General features: G+C 50.0%; 1 protein-coding gene across 1 annotated transcript in view; it reads right to left on the reverse strand.

Annotated features, from left to right (window-relative positions):
* PRDM11 (PR/SET domain 11) overlaps nt 1-7,414 on the reverse strand; it is a 48,562-nt gene that overhangs the window by 8,174 nt on the left and 32,974 nt on the right. The gene's annotated exons all lie outside the window — the stretch shown is intronic.

Below are 7,414 nucleotides of genomic sequence, written 5' to 3' on the forward strand. Positions count from 1 at the left end.
GAAAGCAACAAGCTGGAGCCAGTCCCTTGTCTCACTGTTTTGTGGACTTCAAGCAAGGCTTTGAACCTCTAAGAATCTCTGTTTTCTGGGACTGGAAATGACACCTACCCTTCCTACCTCCTAGGTTCTGGTAAATACAAGGTTCAATACCAGATATACAGGTGATTGGAAAACTATTCTTCCCTAACTTTTAACCGCAGGCATTCCCACATACCCGCAGGCCTCTGATGGTGGTAAGGGTGAGATCCTTGAACTGTTCTCAGAATGTCACAAAGCCTAGCAGAAATAACCCATGTGAAAAGGGTGCCCACGAGATCAATTAATAAATGCTGAAGATCAAAATCTTTAAAAATAGAGGGTCCAGTGGGGACAGGGGAGGTAGGGAAAGGCACATTAGAATCATCTGGAGAGTGTGAAAAAAGTACCCAAGCTCACCCCATACCAAGTGCACCAGAATTTGGGGTGGATTTGAAGGTAAGGAAACTGAGGCTCAGAGAGGCTAAGTGACTTGCCTAAGGTCACACAGCTAATAAATGGGAGATTGAGCATTGAGGTCCATGCTTTTCCCACTAGAACTCACGGCTCCTATGTGGGCATGTAAAGCACCAACTCGGCAATGCCCAGACAACCTTTAAAGTTCTGTCAGACCCTCAGAATCTATGGACCTCACCCATTCTCCCTGAAATGACATTTCCAATATCCAACCTGCCACCTCACTCGCCTCCAAAAGGTGAGATGATGCAGTATCTGTAGAGAGGTGGAGATGTACAGATCAAACAGGCAAGAGGAAATTATTTGGAGTTTTAGGGCTCTGTGTTATCCAAGTGCCTAGGAAATTTGTAGTCAAAAACAAACTTCTTTCCCTTATGCTATGATTTGTCTCAAAAGCCAGGGAAGAAATCAAAGTCTGTCCGACTGGCACAGCCCAAAGAACTGTACTTGGAGCAGTCCAAGGGAAACAATAATTCACAGAAATAAATCCAAATGGATAATGAACAAATGAAAGGATTCAGCATCACTAATAAGAAAAGAGGCACAAAGCAGCACATTGTCTTGTTGGCACAGAGAACTTTTTTACATTGTAAGCTCTGTATTGGTAAAGGTGGCAAGACAAGAGTCTCCACTAATGGTGGACAATAAGCTGGCACGACACTTTGGGAAACGACTTGGCAACATGGACTCGGACAAGCATTTGTTCATTCACGTTCACAGCAGCATTATTCACAATAGTCAAAGGTGGAAGCAACCCAAGTGTCAACTGATGGATGAGTGGATAAATAAGATGTGGTCTATACACCCAATGGGATATTAGTCAGCCACAAATAGGGAGGAAACTCTGACCCACGCTACAGCATGAATGATCCTTGACGACACATACTAAGTGAAATAAGCCAGTCATAAAACAACAAATACTACAGGATTCCACTTATATGAGTAGTCAGATTCACAGAGACAGAAAGTAGGATGGTGGTTGCCAGGGGATGGGGGAGGGGGAAATAGGGAGCTAGCGTTGAATGGGTACAGAGCTTCAGCTGGGGAAGATGGAGAGAGTTATGGAGAGTGATAATGGTGATGGTTGCCCAACAGTGTGAATGTACTCAGTACCACTGAACTTCACACTTAAAAATGCTTAAAATGGTAAATTTTATGTCATTTGGGTTTTTCCACAATATTTGTAGAATTGGAAAAAGAACACCAAAACGTTAAGGTGTGGAATAAGAATGCAAGCTCTGCACACCGCCACGCTGACTGTTCCACTGCTTGTAATGGAGCAAAAGCTAGAACATCTAAACTTCTGATACTAGAGAAACAACTGAATAAACCATGGTATATTTGTACAATGGAATGTTACTCATCTACAGAAAAATGTTTTCAAAGAATCTTTCATGACATGGAAAAATGGTCCTGATATAAGGCAGAGTGGGAACAATAGGACTGAAAGCTATTTATATCATGGTGCTAATCATGCTTTAAAAACGAGCCTGGGTAAACTGCTTGAAGGAAATACACCACTGTTTTAACCGTGATTATCCATTATACATGGTTCTACCTCTTTGTAATTTTCTGTACTTTCCAAGTCTTCCTCAATAAGCAATTCTTACTGGTACTCCCTCTCCCCCACCCCCTAAAAAAGGAGAAGACATACACCAACGCCAGTTCCAGTACAGGGTGGCAGTGGTGACGGTCATGGTGGCCAGCAGCATTGGGAATCTACATTTGTGGTACCCCAGGCATAGCGCCCCTCACATACAATCTCAACTCTCCAACTGCAGAAGTCTGCCTTTTCTTCATACGTGAGATTTCTTCTGAATGTGCAAACTATTTTCCAGTCCCCAGTTTAGCAAGAGTCTGGGATTTGACCTAGTGGTGAGCACAGCATGGAACTGAGGTAGATCCAAACTTTCCTATTCCCAGACACAGAAGGCAGACCATCCATTCATGTTTTTTCTAACAAGAATCACTGAAATCATAGAGCACAAGGAAAGAAGAATACAGTCTTTTCTTTTTTCAGTTTCTAAACAGCCGTCAGGCTCTAAAAGCTAGAATTATTTTCTCTGGCACTCAACTTAAAGAGAAAAAAGGTAGATGAGAAACACCTAGCTATCGGGGATTTATTCCAAAGAGCAACTTGGTGAGGACGTCAGAAGGTTTAGACAGATTCAAGTCAATTTCCCCTTCCAACTTCTGGTGTTTTCCTACCCAACAAGAATCAATATTTAGGAATAGAGGTCCTCCTGTATAGCACAGGGAACTATATTCAATATCCTGTGATAAACCATAATGGAAAAGAATATGAAAAAGAATATATTTACGTATAACTGAATCACTTTTGCTGTACAGCAGAAATTAACACAACACTAATTCAATAAAATTTTTATTCAATAAAATTTAATAAAATTCAATAATATTCAGTAATATTCAATAAAATTTCTGCTGTACAGCAGAAATTCACACAACACTAATTCAATAAAATTTTTTAAAATATTTAGGAAGAGAGCTCCAAATCTTTGTATGGATCACGAAGTGTCTTCAAAGATCAAAATCGGTTCAGCGTCCAGTTGTATTTGGTTGTTCTGAAAGTTGGCATTTGAAATAAGATACATATGGCAGCTCTCAGTGAATCAGAACAATCCATTCCCCCTGAGAAGATGTTTACGCTATATCATTTTTGAGGTAAAGCTAAATGGAGCCAGCTAAGTCCCAACACCAATTACTTCTAGTCAGGTCACCCCATTTTAAGTATTTTGCAGTAACACCCAATGGCTTGATCCACTCCAAGAATCCTGTCCCCACACAACAATCCCTGTATGAAGAGGCATGCCTGTCCCATTACACGGCTGCGGGTGAACAAGAGCCCTTCCTGGAACAGAAGGCTTCCAGGGAGTGAAAAATCTTTCTATTTGAAATAGTTTCCAGGTCATTACTTCATTGGAGGGAAGGCACAGAGTATGTCAGAAGGGGGGATGGAAAATGCATAGCACAGGCTGATCGGTAAACACTAGTGCTAATTTGATAGCTTTTCAAATCAGACCCTTTGAAGCAATCAAGGGGGTGGGCGGGGAGTGGTGGTGGAGGGGTGGTTCTGGACTGAAACTTTCATGATGATAATGGATTGTTTTTATTCCAAACTCTTTGCTGACTTTGGGTATTGGCTAGATAAGCACGAAGACAACACTTTTCAGACCTCACCCACTGTGTCTTATCCAGTGCACCATATTTTCTAGCTGGGTCAGGAAATGACTATCAGTTCCGACTCAAGAGAGAAAAATAACCCAAGGGGCATCCATTTTGTTGGAAGGGATAGACAAGGGCCGGGCCCACTCTCACTCAGTGGCTATGCCTCCGACGGAAAGGAAGCTGCCCCAGTCACTGAGGCAGAGATGAGGAAAGACTGACCAAGAAGAGACTGGGCTCTGTATTCTCACATGCACTGAGGTCTCTGGGCTGGGAAGGTCTTTGGGTCATGCATCCACCCACTAGATGGTCACCCGGACTCTAACAGAACACCACGCAGCCAGCCCTTGGCATGGCTGGAGGCCTCAGACTCTTAGGGGGGCGATGTCCCCATCTTAAGCTGAAATTGGCTGCCCATTCATTTCCATCCACCGGCTCCAGTTTCACCTTCCTGTTTGACGTGCTAGCCCCACAATCCCCACCGAAGCCAAGAAAAAGAAACTGAAATCTTTTCCATCTGAAGTTGACAAGTCTCTTCATCTCTCTGTCCCCTTTGCTTTCAACTTGGCCCCTTTCTCTCCTCAGGACCGGAGGGAGAGGCCAGCCAGTCACTGCTTAGTACCCTGACCTTGGTGGGAAACACCCTAGGCCCGGTTTCACAGAATTTCTGTATCTCCTGGAGCTCGGAAAATCTTGATTTCCATGACCATGCTTTTTGGTCAAGAATGGCAGAGGATGACCTGGATTCCCAGGTCTGGTTAAAGCAGGCTGGGATCTTCCAGAAAGTGGATGGATCCCCGGTCAGGACATGGGTATTTCCTGCCTGGGAGAACCTCTCCCTGTGACTGGAAGTAAGCCAGGGCAATGCACGGATCAGGGGGTCCCTCTCCTGCTGAGGAGACTCCCAAGGGGAGCCAGAGGAAGCCATTTCAATTACTTTGAGAAGCCTCAACTCTAGGTGGGCAGGGCCTTACCTGTGACAAGTCAGATACCCAGATCAGTGAGTGCCTCAGGGTGGTCCCTGAAGTACCCTGGCAAATGGACAGCCCCTGACCCTTCTGGAGTCTCCTGCCAGAAATGGTGGGGTTTTTCCCCAGGACCCCTGACATACCTTTAGGGAAAAAAAGGTAGAATTCATTGAGCAACATCTCCCTTTCGATTTGCAGAGAAATTAAACATACTGAAACGATTTCATATGTGGATGCTTTGTCCACCTCGGCCCATCAATTCCTTTCCTTTCCTTTCCTCTAAGGGTGCTGAACACAGGGCATCGGAGAGCTGATGAGATCTGGGAAGTGCCAGGGGCACTTGAGTCTCCCTCACCAACACACTTTTCCTCGGTCATCTAACCCCTGCTTTGGGGGCCTCGAGGTTTTCACAGGAAGCGAAGAAAGAGAATATACACCAAAGAAAGATCCTGGAGACCGGGTGTGTTCCAAGTGTGAGATCAATTTCTTTTTATTGCCATCTTAACAAAAAATACTTGGGAAGGCAATCTTTGATTCCAGCATCGGAGGGCAGGGCAATGCCAGGCAATAGTCAAGCCATCGGGCTGTCGGACCGAGGAGTATTCAGTGTGGGGGAGCAGGAACCCCCAGAGAACCACAGATTGGGAGAAGGAGCCCAGGACACAGGGACATTGCAGGTGCCCTCCATTCTCCCGCCACGGGGCTATGCTTGGGCTGGCGTTAGAAGCAGGACTCCAGGAATGGCGGCAGCGGGCCCTGGGCATAGCAGTCCTCCCAGCCCCCACCCAGCTATGGCTCTAGGGGGCAGGTGTGGCAGGTTGGAGGGTTGGGATATGAGTCAGCCTCAGGCCAGGGAGCAAAGAGGACACACAGCTGAGCTGCACCCACGTCAGAGCTGAGCTTGCATCCGCCACTCCCCGCCTCCCTCCCTAACTCTAAGAACCCAGCTCTCTCCCCACACTCCAAACCCAAACACAGCTTCTTTGAGATATGTGTAGCTAATGCATACGCAGCCCAAGCAAGCAGAGGCAAGGCATGCTGGAACCTGGAACGGGACAGGAGCCCTGCTGGGCTCTGGAGGGGCCAGGGGAGGGGTCGCCTTCTGGATCCTGAGACCGAGGCCCTCCTTCTCCCTGGCCACCGGCTGCCAGCCTTTGTGCCGGGGCAGGGTGGGGTGGACTCGCACCCTAAACGCTGCTGTTGCCTCCCACTGAAACCCCGAAGAGCTTGGCAGGGGCAGGAGCAACCCGCGTCCCAAGTCCCACATCTGGTCTCTGACAGGGGAGCTGGAAAAATCCACAGACCTGGCTTCCAGTCCTGGCCCCGCGACCGACTACTGTTTCATTTGTATGAAATGCAGATGATGATGGTAATAAAGTTGATTACAGTACCCGACGTGGCTGCCTCTCCCACTGTCCTGAGGACCCACTGAGATCACACGTCTGCGAGCGCAGGGAGAAATAAAGTGCTCTACGAATGCCAGGTAGTCTTCCCCTTCCTCCGACGTCACCCCCCTCTTCTCACTGCTCCACGAAAGGCAAGCATGTGGCAGCTGAGCACACGAGCGAGGGCAAGCGGAAGGTCAAGGCAGGGGCGCCACCCACCGGGGCTCAGAGCCCTGGCGGAGGGGAGGACAGACCCCTCCTGGAAGGGCTGAGCTCTGCTTGCCCGTTCTCGGGCCTCACCCTCCTCGAAAGCAGCAGCCTCAGGGCCGGGGAGGCTGATGCGGCAGCTCTGAGGATGGAGAGCGGGATTCCATTCAGATGCCCCCCACTCTCGCTCCCCCTTTCCCTGCGAGGCCTGCCGCTGTGGGGTGCAGACCAAGAGGAGGCTGACCCTCCAGGCCAAGCAAGTATCAGGCAGGTAGCTTTTCCTGCATCTTGAGCACCTGCCGAAGATGAGGGAATAGGGCTGAGCCCAGGGCAGCCAACCTGTACGCAGTGAGGAGATGACAGTCCCCCCAACACCCTACAAGGGTCTTCGATCTTGGACACAAGAGACTGGCCCCTGTCTCAAGGCCAGACACCCCTCCTCCAACTCTCTTCCTCCCAGCGCAGACTGGCCGGCTTAGAAACTGTGCTTTCTCTTCCGAGACCTGGTAGTCCGCGCGTGGGCCGGTGCTGGGGGCGCCTCTGGGGGCTCCGCTGGGGGAGCCTCGGCCCGGGGGGTGGAGCCTGCGGGCACTGCCCCGTCGGGCGCCCGCTGAGATGCCTGGACCCCATCCCGGATCTCTGTCAGCGTCTGGCACATCTGGCTGACACGGCTGGTCAGCTCGGCCATGGCCTGGCCGATAGCCTGCATGCCGTTTGCCATGTCCCGGTGCACGGTCACCAGCTCCTGGCAGAACTGCCGAAACACCTCAGTCTGCTGGGCGTGGGTGTGGAATAGCTGCCAGTCTAGGCCTGTGCTGGGTGGGCCGGGGTGCGGCCGAGGGGCCCTGCAGGCGGCCTGGGCCTGAGGCGAGGGCCGGGGTAGGGCCTCGGGCTTGGGGCCCACTGTCTCGGACTGGTCGGAGGAGGGAGAAGAGAGGAGCAGGGCGGGCCTGGCCAGGCAGGCTTCTTCCTCTGGCGACGGCTGCAGGGGCCCCCGGAGGGGCTGCCTCGAGGGCCCGGGCGTCTCCTCATCTTCATCATCTTGGGGGGACAAAAAACAAAGAAGGGCAATTGATTACAACTGCGAGAAAGAAGGCAGCCCTGGGCTCGGACGCACCCCCCAAAGTTACCTAGCCTCCCCACACCCTGCTACCCCTCAGCCTCGTTCGGCACCTGCCC

Source organism: Lipotes vexillifer, unplaced genomic scaffold (genome assembly GCF_000442215.2).
Source record: "Lipotes vexillifer unplaced genomic scaffold, Lipotes_vexillifer_v1.1 scaffold977, whole genome shotgun sequence".
NCBI classification, from domain to species: Eukaryota; Metazoa; Chordata; class Mammalia; order Artiodactyla; family Lipotidae; genus Lipotes; species Lipotes vexillifer.